The 15,097-nt window shown below is 55.1% G+C and overlaps 3 long non-coding RNA genes across 4 annotated transcripts; all 3 read right to left on the bottom strand.

Moving 5' to 3' along the window:
• Positions 1–1,363: 1,363 nt before the first annotated feature.
• On the bottom strand, positions 1,364–6,957 carry LOC131829003 (uncharacterized). 2 transcript variants are annotated; one of them, XR_009352661.1, is made up of 7 exons: positions 6,460–6,957; positions 5,857–5,917; positions 4,758–5,261; positions 4,155–4,215; positions 3,068–3,594; positions 2,465–2,525; positions 1,364–1,872 (listed from the first exon to the last, which is right to left on the bottom strand). It is a non-coding gene; the product is annotated as an uncharacterized LOC131829003 (long non-coding RNA). The 2 variants fall into 2 exon arrangements; XR_009352662.1 differs by having other exon boundaries at positions 3,068–3,562.
• Positions 6,958–8,157: 1,200 nt separating this feature from the next.
• On the bottom strand, positions 8,158–9,979 carry LOC131830345 (uncharacterized). The gene is made up of 3 exons (XR_009353119.1): positions 9,841–9,979; positions 9,238–9,298; positions 8,158–8,645 (listed from the first exon to the last, which is right to left on the bottom strand). It is a non-coding gene; the product is annotated as an uncharacterized LOC131830345 (long non-coding RNA).
• A 1,757-nt stretch (positions 9,980–11,736) lies between these two features.
• Positions 11,737–13,712, bottom strand: LOC131829002 (uncharacterized). Its single transcript, XR_009352660.1, has 3 exons — positions 13,218–13,712; positions 12,615–12,675; positions 11,737–12,022 (listed from the first exon to the last, which is right to left on the bottom strand). It is a non-coding gene; the product is annotated as an uncharacterized LOC131829002 (long non-coding RNA).
• Between the last annotated feature and the right edge of the window lie 1,385 nt (positions 13,713–15,097).

Raw genomic sequence — 15,097 nt, 5'->3', positions numbered from 1 at the left:
GTGGTCTTCTCTCTCCTGAGAATACCCATTCTATTCTTTCCCATTTTGTGAGTCTCTCCAGTGACTCGGAAAAGTGGAAAGAATAATAGAAAAGATGATCGAGTTACAGGTATGCTGGGTCTGGGATGAGGGTTCCTTACCTTCCTGCTCTTCCTGTGTTTCTTGCCTCGTGCTGAGGATGGATCAGGCTGGAAATAAAAGGAGTGTAAGAAGACGAAAAGCCCTAGTCCACACACAAAGGCAAAGTTGGCATTAACTGCCCAGCGAGTGGGACTGGGGCTCAGCCAACCATCAGTAAGGAATTCCTGAGGGAAGAGATAATTCTCCATCTCTTCCCTCTAAAAAGTTTTAATGTCCAATCGCACGGCTGCCCTCTGACAACTGAGCCCTGGGTGTGTCCATGCAGACACAAGCCCCATGCCCACATCACAGAGCTGTGGTCTGGTCACAAAGGGCCCTTGAGGACAGGTAAGGAGGGACACAAGTAGCAGGACCACATCCCCTCTCCACCACTAGCCCTGTAGCTCTGTCATCCCTCTGCCCTCCCAGGCCTGACATTGCTACCCGCTCACCATGCTAGAGACAGACCTTTGTCAATTTGCCTTTGTTGCCTTTGTCAATTTGCCAATGTTCCTGCTGTCCCTCAGCCCGGGGCTTTGGTCACAGTCTGTACCCCTCCTCCCAGTCCCCACGGCTGTTCCCTGCTGCCCAGGGGTCACACTGTAGACTCAGGAAGGCCCACCCAGGGGAGGAGGGGGCAGATTCTTTACCTTTCCAGAAGGGAGAACAGGTTCTGAACCTCTTCCAGATGGTTAAGTAATTCTCTGAAACCTGGAAACAGGAGACTGGGTCACAGCAGAGACAGGGTCCAGAGATCTTACGGTTGGCTGGTTACAATGTCCCATTAGGGGAGACCATTGGGGGATTGGACTCAGGAGCCCAAACAGCACTGTCCAAGGCCACATGCCCGCATGGTGACTACAGGATTCCTGATGGGGGTCACTTTGTCTTTTCCAAAGTGCTTCCTCATTCATCACCTTGCTGAGGGAGGAAGGACTACTGTAGCCTCCAGAGGAATCTATTCAAGCAGAGTTGAACAGCTTGTCCACAGTGGGAGCGGGAGGTCCTGACCCCAGTCCAGGCCCTGGGGCGCCTGGTGAGGGATACCGGTTCCAGCCCCTCAGGGCTTCATTCTGGTGCAGAGTCTGGGAAGCCTCTGGGTCACTCTCCCTCCTCAGAGCCCCCAAACCCCACCCAGGGCTCTGTTTCCTGAGGGATGGGCTCAGGCCCTAGTGTCCTGGAGACAGTGGGACTGGGCCTTCAGAGCGGGGGGCACCGTGTAACTGGGGCACGCAGTGGTTAATGGCGGACACTCACCGTTCACGGTCTGATTTTTCTTGCCTGTGTTGCTCCTTCTTTGTGGCTCCACTTGGTACAGAGATAGGAGGAAACAGGGAGGCTGGGGCCCCCACCCCAGCAGCAGATGACCCAGTGCTCAGGGGCCTGACTTCTGCTAGAGAGGCAGCTCTTAACCTCCGGTCCTTGGCCACCCGTCACTGTGTTTGGGATGCTGCCCTAGACCCCACCCCCCCCACCACCACAACCGGACTCCGGCTGGAGATCTTCAGGGAGAAATCCTCATGTCCCTCTAACCCTTGCCTGGTCTGGCTTGTCTTGAATGGATGGTGGTCTTCTCTTTCCTGAGAATACCCATTCTATTCTTTCCCATTTTGTGAGTCTCTCCAGTGACTCGGAAAAGTGGAAAGAATAATAGAAAAGATGATCGAGTTACAGTCTGCTGGGTCTGGGATGAGGGTTCCTTACCTTCCTGCTCTTTCTGTGTTTCTTACCTCATGCTGATGATGGATCAGGCTGGAAATAGGAGTGTAAGAAGACGAAAAGCCCTAGTCCACACACAAAGGCAAAGTTGGCATTAACTGCCCAGCGAGTGGGACTGGGGCTCAGCCAACCATCAGTAAGGAATTCCTGAGGGAAGAGATAATTCTCCATCTCTTCCCTCTAAAAAGTTTTAATGTCCAATCGCACGGCTGCCCTCTGACAACTGAGCCCTGGGTGTGTCCATGCAGACACAAGCCCCATGCCCACATCACAGAGCTGTGGTCTGGTCACAAAGGGCCCTTGAGGACAGGTAAGGAGGGACACAAGTAGCAGGACCACATCCCCTCTCCACCACTAGCCCTGTAGCTCTGTCATCCCTCTGCCCTCCCAGGCCTGACATTGCTACCCGCTCACCATGCTAGAGACAGACCTTTGTCAATTTGCCTTTGTTGCCTTTGTCAATTTGCCAATGTTCCTGCTGTCCCTCAGCCCGGGGCTTTGGTCACAGTCTGTACCCCTCCTCCCAGTCCCCACAAACAGCCCCAGAGGCTGTTCCCTGCAGCCCAGGGGTCACACCGTAGACTCAGGAAGGCCCACCCAGGGGAGAAGGGGGCAGATTCTTTACCTTTCCAGAAGGGAGAACAGGTCCTGAACCTCTTCCAGATGGTTCAGAAATTCTCAGAAACCTGGAAACAGGAGACCAGGTCAGAGCAGAAGACAGGGCCCAGGGATCTTACGGTAGGCTGGGTACAATGACCCATTAGGGGAGACCTTAGGGGGATTGGACTCAGGAGCCCCAAGAGCACTGTCCAAGGCCACATGCCCACAGGTGACTACAGGATTCATGATGGGATCGATTTGTCTTTTCCAAAGTGCTTCCTCATTCATGACCTTGCTGGGGGAGGAAGGACTACTGTAGCCTCCAGAGGAATCTAAGCAGAGTTGAACAGCTTGTCCACAGTGGGAGCGGGAGGTCCTGACCCCAGTCCAGGCCCTGGGGCGCCTGGTGAGGGATACCGGTTCCAGCCCCTCAGGGCTTCATTCTGGTGCAGAATCTGGGAAGCCTCCAGGTTCACTCTCCCTCCTCAGAGCCCCCAAACCCCACCCAGGGCTCTGTTTCCTGAGGGATGGGCTCAGGCCCTAGTGTCCTGGAGACAGTAAGACTGGGCCTTCAGAGCGGGAGGCAAAGTGTAACTGGGGCACGCAGTGGTGAATGGCGGACACTCACCTTTCACGGTCTGATTTTTCTTGCTTGTGTTGCTCCTCCTTTGTGGCTCCACTTGGTACAGAGATAGGAGAAAACAGGGAGGCTGGGGCCCCCACCCCAGCAGCAGATGACCCAGTGCTCAGGGGCCTGACTTCCGCTAGAGAGGCGGCTCTTAACCTCCGGTCCTTGGCCACCTGTCACTGTGTTTGGGATGCTGCCCTAGACCCCACCCCCCCCACCACCACAACCGGACTCCGGCTGGAGATCTTCAGGGAGAAATCCTCATGTCCCTCTAACCCTTGCCTGGTCTGGCTTGTCTTGAATGGATGGTGGTCTTCTCTTTCCTGAGAATACCCATTCTATTCTTTCCCATTTTGTGAGTCTCTCCAGTGACTCGGAAAAGTGGAAAGAATAATAGAAAAGATGATCGAGTTACAGTCTGCTGGGTCTGGGATGAGGGTTCCTTACCTTCCTGCTCTTCCTGTGTTTCTTGCCTCGTGCTGAGGATGGATCAGGCTGGAAATAAGAGTGTAAGAAGACGAAAAGCCCTAGTCCACACACAAAGGCAAAGTTGGCATTAACTGCCCAGCGAGTGGGACTGGGGCTCAGCCAACCATCAGTAAGGAATTCCTGAGGGAAGAGATAATTCTCCATCTCTTCCCTCTAAAAAGTTTTAATGTCCAATCGCACGGCTGCCCTCTGACAACTGAGCCCTGGGTGTGTCCATGCAGACACAAGCCCCATGCCCACATCACAGAGCTGTGGTCTGGTCACAAAGGGCCCTTGAGGACAGGTAAGGAGGGACACAAGTAGCAGGACCACATCCCCTCTCCACCACTAGCCCTGTAGCTCTGTCATCCCTCTGCCCTCCCAGGCCTGACATTGCTACCCGCTCACCATGCTAGAGACAGACCTTTGTCAATTTGCCTTTGTTGCCTTTGTCAATTTGCCAATGTTCCTGCTGTCCCTCAGCCCGGGGCTTTGGTCACAGTCTGTACCCCTCCTCCCAGTCCCCACAAACAGCCCCAGAGGCTGTTCCCTGCAGCCCAGGGGTCACACCGTAGACTCAGGAAGGCCCACCCAGGGGAGAAGGGGGCAGATTCTTTACCTTTCCAGAAGGGAGAACAGGTCCTGAACCTCTTCCAGATGGTTCAGAAATTCTCAGAAACCTGGAAACAGGAGACCAGGTCAGAGCAGAAGACAGGGCCCAGGGATCTTACGGTAGGCTGGGTACAATGACCCATTAGGGGAGACCTTAGGGGGATTGGACTCAGGAGCCCCAAGAGCACTGTCCAAGGCCACATGCCCACAGGTGACTACAGGATTCATGATGGGATCGATTTGTCTTTTCCAAAGTGCTTCCTCATTCATGACCTTGCTGGGGGAGGAAGGACTACTGTAGCCTCCAGAGGAATCTAAGCAGAGTTGAACAGCTTGTCCACAGTGGGAGCGGGAGGTCCTGACCCCAGTCCAGGCCCTGGGGCGCCTGGTGAGGGATACCGGTTCCAGCCCCTCAGGGCTTCATTCTGGTGCAGAATCTGGGAAGCCTCCAGGTTCACTCTCCCTCCTCAGAGCCCCCAAACCCCACCCAGGGCTCTGTTTCCTGAGGGATGGGCTCAGGCCCTAGTGTCCTGGAGACAGTAAGACTGGGCCTTCAGAGCGGGAGGCAAAGTGTAACTGGGGCACGCAGTGGTGAATGGCGGACACTCACCTTTCACGGTCTGATTTTTCTTGCTTGTGTTGCTCCTTCTTTGTGGCTCCACTTGGTACAGAGATAGGAGAAAACAGGGAGGCTGGGGCCCCCACCCCAGCAGCAGATGACCCAGTGCTCAGGGGCCTGACTTCCGCTAGAGAGGCAGCTCTTAACCTCCGGTCCTTGGCCACCTGTCACTGTGTTTGGGATGCTGCCCTAGACCCCACCCCCCCGCCCCCAGCACCACCACAACCGGACTCCGGCTGGAGATCTTCAGGGAGAAATCCTCATGTCCCTCTAACCCTTGCCTGGTCTGGCTAGTCTTGGATGGATGGTGGTCTTCTCTCTCCTGAGAATACCCATTCTATTCTTTCCCATTTTGTGAGTCTCTCCAGTGACTCGGAAAAGTGGAAAGAATAATAGAAAAGATGATCGAGTTACAGGTATGCTGGGTCTGGGATGAGGGTTCCTTACCTTCCTGCTCTTCCTGTGTTTCTTGCCTCGTGCTGAGGATGGATCAGGCTGGAAATAAAAGGAGTGTAAGAAGACGAAAAGCCCTAGTCCACACACAAAGGCAAAGTTGGCATTAACTGCCCAGCGAGTGGGACTGGGGCTCAGCCAACCATCAGTAAGGAATTCCTGAGGGAAGAGATAATTCTCCATCTCTTCCCTCTAAAAAGTTTTAATGTCCAATCGCACGGCTGCCCTCTGACAACTGAGCCCTGGGTGTGTCCATGCAGACACAAGCCCCATGCCCACATCACAGAGCTGTGGTCTGGTCACAAAGGGCCCTTGAGGACAGGTAAGGAGGGACACAAGTAGCAGGACCACATCCCCTCTCCACCACTAGCCCTGTAGCTCTGTCATCCCTCTGCCCTCCCAGGCCTGACATTGCTACCCGCTCACCATGCTAGAGACAGACCTTTGTCAATTTGCCTTTGTTGCCTTTGTCAATTTGCCAATGTTCCTGCTGTCCCTCAGCCCGGGGCTTTGGTCACAGTCTGTACCCCTCCTCCCAGTCCCCACAAACAGCCCCAGAGGCTGTTCCCTGCAGCCCAGGGGTCACACCGTAGACTCAGGAAGGCCCACCCAGGGGAGAAGGGGGCAGATTCTTTACCTTTCCAGAAGGGAGAACAGGTCCTGAACCTCTTCCAGATGGTTCAGAAATTCTCAGAAACCTGGAAACAGGAGACCAGGTCAGAGCAGAAGACAGGGCCCAGGGATCTTACGGTAGGCTGGGTACAATGACCCATTAGGGGAGACCTTAGGGGGATTGGACTCAGGAGCCCCAAGAGCACTGTCCAAGGCCACATGCCCACAGGTGACTACAGGATTCATGATGGGATCGATTTGTCTTTTCCAAAGTGCTTCCTCATTCATGACCTTGCTGGGGGAGGAAGGACTACTGTAGCCTCCAGAGGAATCTAAGCAGAGTTGAACAGCTTGTCCACAGTGGGAGCGGGAGGTCCTGACCCCAGTCCAGGCCCTGGGGCGCCTGGTGAGGGATACCGGTTCCAGCCCCTCAGGGCTTCATTCTGGTGCAGAATCTGGGAAGCCTCCAGGTTCACTCTCCCTCCTCAGAGCCCCCAAACCCCACCCAGGGCTCTGTTTCCTGAGGGATGGGCTCAGGCCCTAGTGTCCTGGAGACAGTAAGACTGGGCCTTCAGAGCGGGAGGCAAAGTGTAACTGGGGCACGCAGTGGTGAATGGCGGACACTCACCTTTCACGGTCTGATTTTTCTTGCTTGTGTTGCTCCTTCTTTGTGGCTCCACTTGGTACAGAGATAGGAGAAAACAGGGAGGCTGGGGCCCCCACCCCAGCAGCAGATGACCCAGTGCTCAGGGGCCTGACTTCCGCTAGAGAGGCAGCTCTTAACCTCCGGTCCTTGGCCACCTGTCACTGTGTTTGGGATGCTGCCCTAGACCCCACCCCCCCGCCCCCAGCACCACCACAACCGGACTCCGGCTGGAGATCTTCAGGGAGAAATCCTCATGTCCCTCTAACCCTTGCCTGGTCTGGCTAGTCTTGGATGGATGGTGGTCTTCTCTCTCCTGAGAATACCCATTCTATTCTTTCCCATTTTGTGAGTCTCTCCAGTGACTCGGAAAAGTGGAAAGAATAATAGAAAAGATGATCGAGTTACAGGTATGCTGGGTCTGGGATGAGGGTTCCTTACCTTCCTGCTCTTCCTGTGTTTCTTGCCTCGTGCTGAGGATGGATCAGGCTGGAAATAAAAGGAGTGTAAGAAGACGAAAAGCCCTAGTCCACACACAAAGGCAAAGTTGGCATTAACTGCCCAGCGAGTGGGACTGGGGCTCAGCCAACCATCAGTAAGGAATTCCTGAGGGAAGAGATAATTCTCCATCTCTTCCCTCTAAAAAGTTTTAATGTCCAATCGCACGGCTGCCCTCTGACAACTGAGCCCTGGGTGTGTCCATGCAGACACAAGCCCCATGCCCACATCACAGAGCTGTGGTCTGGTCACAAAGGGCCCTTGAGGACAGGTAAGGAGGGACACAAGTAGCAGGACCACATCCCCTCTCCACCACTAGCCCTGTAGCTCTGTCATCCCTCTGCCCTCCCAGGCCTGACATTGCTACCCGCTCACCATGCTAGAGACAGACCTTTGTCAATTTGCCTTTGTTGCCTTTGTCAATTTGCCAATGTTCCTGCTGTCCCTCAGCCCGGGGCTTTGGTCACAGTCTGTACCCCTCCTCCCAGTCCCCACGGCTGTTCCCTGCTGCCCAGGGGTCACACTGTAGACTCAGGAAGGCCCACCCAGGGGAGGAGGGGGCAGATTCTTTACCTTTCCAGAAGGGAGAACAGGTTCTGAACCTCTTCCAGATGGTTAAGTAATTCTCTGAAACCTGGAAACAGGAGACTGGGTCACAGCAGAGACAGGGTCCAGAGATCTTACGGTTGGCTGGTTACAATGTCCCATTAGGGGAGACCATTGGGGGATTGGACTCAGGAGCCCAAACAGCACTGTCCAAGGCCACATGCCCGCATGGTGACTACAGGATTCCTGATGGGGGTCACTTTGTCTTTTCCAAAGTGCTTCCTCATTCATCACCTTGCTGAGGGAGGAAGGACTACTGTAGCCTCCAGAGGAATCTAAGCAGAGTTGAACAGCTTGTCCACAGTGGGAGCGGGAGGTCCTGACCCCAGTCCAGGCCCTGGGGCGCCTGGTGAGGGATACCGGTTCCAGCCCCTCAGGGCTTCATTCTGGTGCAGAGTCTGGGAAGCCTCTGGGTCACTCTCCCTCCTCAGAGCCCCCAAACCCCACCCAGGGCTCTGTTTCCTGAGGGATGGGCTCAGGCCCTAGTGTCCTGGAGACAGTGGGACTGGGCCTTCAGAGCGGGGTGCACCGTGTAACTGGGGCACGCAGTGGTTAATGGCGGACACTCACCGTTCACGGTCTGATTTTTCTTGCCTGTGTTGCTCCTTCTTTGTGGCTCCACTTGGTACAGAGATAGGAGGAAACAGGGAGGCTGGGGCCCCCACCCCAGCAGCAGATGACCCAGTGCTCAGGGGCCTGACTTCTGCTAGAGAGGCAGCTCTTAACCTCCGGTCCTTGGCCACCCGTCACTGTGTTTGGGATGCTGCCCTAGACCCCCCCCCCCACCACCACCACAACCGGACTCCGGCTGGAGATCTTCAGGGAGAAATCCTCATGTCCCTCTAACCCTTGCCTGGTCTGGCTTGTCTTGGATGGATGGTGGTCTTCTCTCTCCTGAGAATACCCATTCTATTCTTTCCCATTTTGTGAGTCTCTCCAGTGACTCGGAAAAGTGGAAAGAATAATAGAAAAGATGATCGAGTTACAGGTATGCTGGGTCTGGGATGAGGGTTCCTTACCTTCCTGCTCTTCCTGTGTTTCTTGCCTCGTGCTGAGGATGGATCAGGCTGGAAATAGGAGTGTAAGAAGACGAAAAGCCCTAGTCCACACACAAAGGCAAAGTTGGCATTAACTGCCCAGCGAGTGGGACTGGGGCTCAGCCAACCATCAGTAAGGAATTCCTGAGGGAAGAGATAATTCTCCATCTCTTCCCTCTAAAAAGTTTTAATGTCCAATCGCACGGCTGCCCTCTGACAACTGAGCCCTGGGTGTGTCCATGCAGACACAAGCCCCATGCCCACATCACAGAGCTGTGGTCTGGTCACAAAGGGCCCTTGAGGACAGGTAAGGAGGGACACAAGTAGCAGGACCACATCCCCTCTCCACCACTAGCCCTGTAGCTCTGTCATCCCTCTGCCCTCCCAGGCCTGACATTGCTACCCGCTCACCATGCTAGAGACAGACCTTTGTCAATTTGCCTTTGTTGCCTTTGTCAATTTGCCAATGTTCCTGCTGTCCCTCAGCCCGGGGCTTTGGTCACAGTCTGTACCCCTCCTCCCAGTCCCCACAAACAGCCCCAGAGGCTGTTCCCTGCAGCCCAGGGGTCACACCGTAGACTCAGGAAGGCCCACCCAGGGGAGAAGGGGGCAGATTCTTTACCTTTCCAGAAGGGAGAACAGGTCCTGAACCTCTTCCAGATGGTTCAGAAATTCTCAGAAACCTGGAAACAGGAGACCAGGTCAGAGCAGAAGACAGGGCCCAGGGATCTTACGGTAGGCTGGGTACAATGACCCATTAGGGGAGACCTTAGGGGGATTGGACTCAGGAGCCCCAAGAGCACTGTCCAAGGCCACATGCCCACAGGTGACTACAGGATTCATGATGGGATCGATTTGTCTTTTCCAAAGTGCTTCCTCATTCATGACCTTGCTGGGGGAGGAAGGACTACTGTAGCCTCCAGAGGAATCTAAGCAGAGTTGAACAGCTTGTCCACAGTGGGAGCGGGAGGTCCTGACCCCAGTCCAGGCCCTGGGGCGCCTGGTGAGGGATACCGGTTCCAGCCCCTCAGGGCTTCATTCTGGTGCAGAATCTGGGAAGCCTCCAGGTTCACTCTCCCTCCTCAGAGCCCCCAAACCCCACCCAGGGCTCTGTTTCCTGAGGGATGGGCTCAGGCCCTAGTGTCCTGGAGACAGTAAGACTGGGCCTTCAGAGCGGGAGGCAAAGTGTAACTGGGGCACGCAGTGGTGAATGGCGGACACTCACCTTTCACGGTCTGATTTTTCTTGCTTGTGTTGCTCCTTCTTTGTGGCTCCACTTGGTACAGAGATAGGAGAAAACAGGGAGGCTGGGGCCCCCACCCCAGCAGCAGATGACCCAGTGCTCAGGGGCCTGACTTCCGCTAGAGAGGCGGCTCTTAACCTCCGGTCCTTGGCCACCTGTCACTGTGTTTGGGATGCTGCCCTAGACCCCCCCACCACCACCACCACCACAACCGGACTCCGGCTGGAGATCTTCAGGGAGAAATCCTCATGTCCCTCTAACCCTTGCCTGGTCTGGCTTGTCTTGAATGGATGGTGGTCTTCTCTCTCCTGAGAATACCCATTCTATTCTTTCCCATTTTGTGAGTCTCTCCAGTGACTCGGAAAAGTGGAAAGAATAATAGAAAAGATAATCGAGTTACAGGTATGCTGGGTCTGGGATGAGGGTTCCTTACCTTCCTGCTCTTCCTGTGTTTCTTGCCTCGTGCTGAGGATGGATCAGGCTGGAAATAAAAGGAGTGTAAGAAGACGAAAAGCCCTAGTCCACACACAAAGGCAAAGTTGGCATTAACTGCCCAGCGAGTGGGACTGGGGCTCAGCCAACCATCAGTAAGGAATTCCTGAGGGAAGAGATAATTCTCCATCTCTTCCCTCTAAAAAGTTTTAATGTCCAATCGCACGGCTGCCCTCTGACAACTGAGCCCTGGGTGTGTCCATGCAGACACAAGCCCCATGCCCACATCACAGAGCTGTGGTCTGGTCACAAAGGGCCCTTGAGGACAGGTAAGGAGGGACACAAGTAGCAGGACCACATCCCCTCTCCACCACTAGCCCTGTAGCTCTGCCATCCCTCTGCCCTCCCAGGCCTGACATTGCTACCCGCTCACCATGCTAGAGACAGACCTTTGTCAATTTGCCTTTGTTGCCTTTGTCAATTTGCCAATGTTCCTGCTGTCCCTCAGCCCGGGGCTTTGGTCACAGTCTGTACCCCTCCTCCCAGTCCCCACGGCTGTTCCCTGCTGCCCAGGGGTCACACTGTAGACTCAGGAAGGCCCACCCAGGGGAGGAGGGGGCAGATTCTTTACCTTTCCAGAAGGGAGAACAGGTTCTGAACCTCTTCCAGATGGTTAAGTAATTCTCTGAAACCTGGAAACAGGAGACTGGGTCACAGCAGAGACAGGGTCCAGAGATCTTACGGTTGGCTGGTTACAATGTCCCATTAGGGGAGACCATTGGGGGATTGGACTCAGGAGCCCAAACAGCACTGTCCAAGGCCACATGCCCGCATGGTGACTACAGGATTCCTGATGGGGGTCACTTTGTCTTTTCCAAAGTGCTTCCTCATTCATCACCTTGCTGAGGGAGGAAGGACTACTGTAGCCTCCAGAGGAATCTAAGCAGAGTTGAACAGCTTGTCCACAGTGGGATCGGGAGGTCCTGACCCCAGTCCAGGCCCTGGGGCGCCTGGTGAGGGATACCGGTTCCAGCCCCTCAGGGCTTCATTCTGGTGCAGAGTCTGGGAAGCCTCTGGGTCACTCTCCCTCCTCAGAGCCCCCAAACCCCACCCAGGGCTCTGTTTCCTGAGGGATGGGCTCAGGCCCTAGTGTCCTGGAGACAGTGGGACTGGGCCTTCAGAGCGGGGGGCACCGTGTAACTGGGGCACGCAGTGGTTAATGGCGGACACTCACCTTTCACGGTCTGATTTTTCTTGCCTGTGTTGCTCCTTCTTTGTGGCTCCACTTGGTACAGAGATAGGAGGAAACAGGGAGGCTGGGGCCCCCACCCCAGCAGCAGATGACCCAGTGCTCAGGGGCCTGACTTCTGCTAGAGAGGCAGCTCTTAACCTCCGGTCCTTGGCCACCCGTCACTGTGTTTGGGATGCTGCCCTAGACCCCCCCCCCCCACCACCACCACAACCGGACTCCGGCTGGAGATCTTCAGGGAGAAATCCTCATGTCCCTCTAACCCTTGCCTGGTCTGGCTTGTCTTGGATGGATGGTGGTCTTCTCTCTCCTGAGAATACCCATTCTATTCTTTCCCATTTTGTGAGTCTCTCCAGTGACTCGGAAAAGTGGAAAGAATAATAGAAAAGATGATCGAGTTACAGGTATGCTGGGTCTGGGATGAGGGTTCCTTACCTTCCTGCTCTTCCTGTGTTTCTTGCCTCGTGCTGAGGATGGATCAGGCTGGAAATAGGAGTGTAAGAAGACGAAAAGCCCTAGTCCACACACAAAGGCAAAGTTGGCATTAACTGCCCAGCGAGTGGGACTGGGGCTCAGCCAACCATCAGTAAGGAATTCCTGAGGGAAGAGATAATTCTCCATCTCTTCCCTCTAAAAAGTTTTAATGTCCAATCGCACGGCTGCCCTCTGACAACTGAGCCCTGGGTGTGTCCATGCAGACACAAGCCCCATGCCCACATCACAGAGCTGTGGTCTGGTCACAAAGGGCCCTTGAGGACAGGTAAGGAGGGACACAAGTAGCAGGACCACATCCCCTCTCCACCACTAGCCCTGTAGCTCTGTCATCCCTCTGCCCTCCCAGGCCTGACATTGCTACCCGCTCACCATGCTAGAGACAGACCTTTGTCAATTTGCCTTTGTTGCCTTTGTCAATTTGCCAATGTTCCTGCTGTCCCTCAGCCCGGGGCTTTGGTCACAGTCTGTACCCCTCCTCCCAGTCCCCACAAACAGCCCCAGAGGCTGTTCCCTGCAGCCCAGGGGTCACACCGTAGACTCAGGAAGGCCCACCCAGGGGAGAAGGGGGCAGATTCTTTACCTTTCCAGAAGGGAGAACAGGTCCTGAACCTCTTCCAGATGGTTCAGAAATTCTCAGAAACCTGGAAACAGGAGACCAGGTCAGAGCAGAAGACAGGGCCCAGGGATCTTACGGTAGGCTGGGTACAATGACCCATTAGGGGAGACCTTAGGGGGATTGGACTCAGGAGCCCCAAGAGCACTGTCCAAGGCCACATGCCCACAGGTGACTACAGGATTCATGATGGGATCGATTTGTCTTTTCCAAAGTGCTTCCTCATTCATGACCTTGCTGGGGGAGGAAGGACTACTGTAGCCTCCAGAGGAATCTAAGCAGAGTTGAACAGCTTGTCCACAGTGGGAGCGGGAGGTCCTGACCCCAGTCCAGGCCCTGGGGCGCCTGGTGAGGGATACCGGTTCCAGCCCCTCAGGGCTTCATTCTGGTGCAGAATCTGGGAAGCCTCCAGGTTCACTCTCCCTCCTCAGAGCCCCCAAACCCCACCCAGGGCTCTGTTTCCTGAGGGATGGGCTCAGGCCCTAGTGTCCTGGAGACAGTAAGACTGGGCCTTCAGAGCGGGAGGCAAAGTGTAACTGGGGCACGCAGTGGTGAATGGCGGACACTCACCTTTCACGGTCTGATTTTTCTTGCTTGTGTTGCTCCTTCTTTGTGGCTCCACTTGGTACAGAGATAGGAGAAAACAGGGAGGCTGGGGCCCCCACCCCAGCAGCAGATGACCCAGTGCTCAGGGGCCTGACTTCCGCTAGAGAGGCGGCTCTTAACCTCCGGTCCTTGGCCACCTGTCACTGTGTTTGGGATGCTGCCCTAGACCCCCCCCCCCACCACCACCACCACAACCGGACTCCGGCTGGAGATCTTCAGGGAGAAATCCTCATGTCCCTCTAACCCTTGCCTGGTCTGGCTTGTCTTGGATGGATGGTGGTCTTCTCTCTCCTGAGAATACCCATTCTATTCTTTCCCATTTTGTGAGTCTCTCCAGTGACTCGGAAAAGTGGAAAGAATAATAGAAAAGATGATCGAGTTACAGGTATGCTGGGTCTGGGATGAGGGTTCCTTACCTTCCTGCTCTTCCTGTGTTTCTTGCCTCGTGCTGAGGATGGATCAGGCTGGAAATAAAAGGAGTGTAAGAAGACGAAAAGCCCTAGTCCACACACAAAGGCAAAGTTGGCATTAACTGCCCAGCGAGTGGGACTGGGGCTCAGCCAACCATCAGTAAGGAATTCCTGAGGGAAGAGATAATTCTCCATCTCTTCCCTCTAAAAAGTTTTAATGTCCAATCGCACGGCTGCCCTCTGACAACTGAGCCCTGGGTGTGTCCATGCAGACACAAGCCCCATGCCCACATCACAGAGCTGTGGTCTGGTCACAAAGGGCCCTTGAGGACAGGTAAGGAGGGACACAAGTAGCAGGACCACATCCCCTCTCCACCACTAGCCCTGTAGCTCTGTCATCCCTCTGCCCTCCCAGGCCTGACATTGCTACCCGCTCACCATGCTAGAGACAGACCTTTGTCAATTTGCCTTTGTTGCCTTTGTCAATTTGCCAATGTTCCTGCTGTCCCTCAGCCCGGGGCTTTGGTCACAGTCTGTACCCCTCCTCCCAGTCCCCACGGCTGTTCCCTGCTGCCCAGGGGTCACACTGTAGACTCAGGAAGGCCCACCCAGGGGAGGAGGGGGCAGATTCTTTACCTTTCCAGAAGGGAGAACAGGTTCTGAACCTCTTCCAGATGGTTAAGTAATTCTCTGAAACCTGGAAACAGGAGACTGGGTCACAGCAGAGACAGGGTCCAGAGATCTTACGGTTGGCTGGTTACAATGTCCCATTAGGGGAGACCATTGGGGGATTGGACTCAGGAGCCCAAACAGCACTGTCCAAGGCCACATGCCCGCATGGTGACTACAGGATTCCTGATGGGGGTCACTTTGTCTTTTCCAAAGTGCTTCCTCATTCATCACCTTGCTGAGGGAGGAAGGACTACTGTAGCCTCCAGAGGAATCTAAGCAGAGTTGAACAGCTTGTCCACAGTGGGAGCGGGAGGTCCTGACCCCAGTCCAGGCCCTGGGGCGCCTGGTGAGGGATACCGGTTCCAGCCCCTCAGGGCTTCATTCTGGTGCAGAGTCTGGGAAGCCTCTGGGTCACTCTCCCTCCTCAGAGCCCCCAAACCCCACCCAGGGCTCTGTTTCCTGAGGGATGGGCTCAGGCCCTAGTGTCCTGGAGACAGTGGGACTGGGCCTTCAGAGCGGGGGGCACCGTGTAACTGGGGCACGCAGTGGTTAATGGCGGACACTCACCTTTCACGGTCTGATTTTTCTTGCCTGTGTTGCTCCTTCTTTGTGGCTCCACTTGGTACAGAGATAGGAGGAAACAGGGAGGCTGGGGCCCCCACCCCAGCAGCAGATGACCCAGTGCTCAGGGGCCTGACTTCTGCTAGAGAGGCAGCTCTTAACCTCCGGTCCTTGGCCACCCGTCACTGTGTTTGGGATGCT

The sequence above is a fragment of the Mustela lutreola genome, chromosome 4 (assembly GCF_030435805.1).
Source record: "Mustela lutreola isolate mMusLut2 chromosome 4, mMusLut2.pri, whole genome shotgun sequence".
Classification (NCBI taxonomy): domain Eukaryota; kingdom Metazoa; phylum Chordata; class Mammalia; order Carnivora; family Mustelidae; genus Mustela; species Mustela lutreola.
Note: the sequence above shows the minus strand (reverse complement) of the source record. Positions and strands in the feature narration are given on the sequence as shown.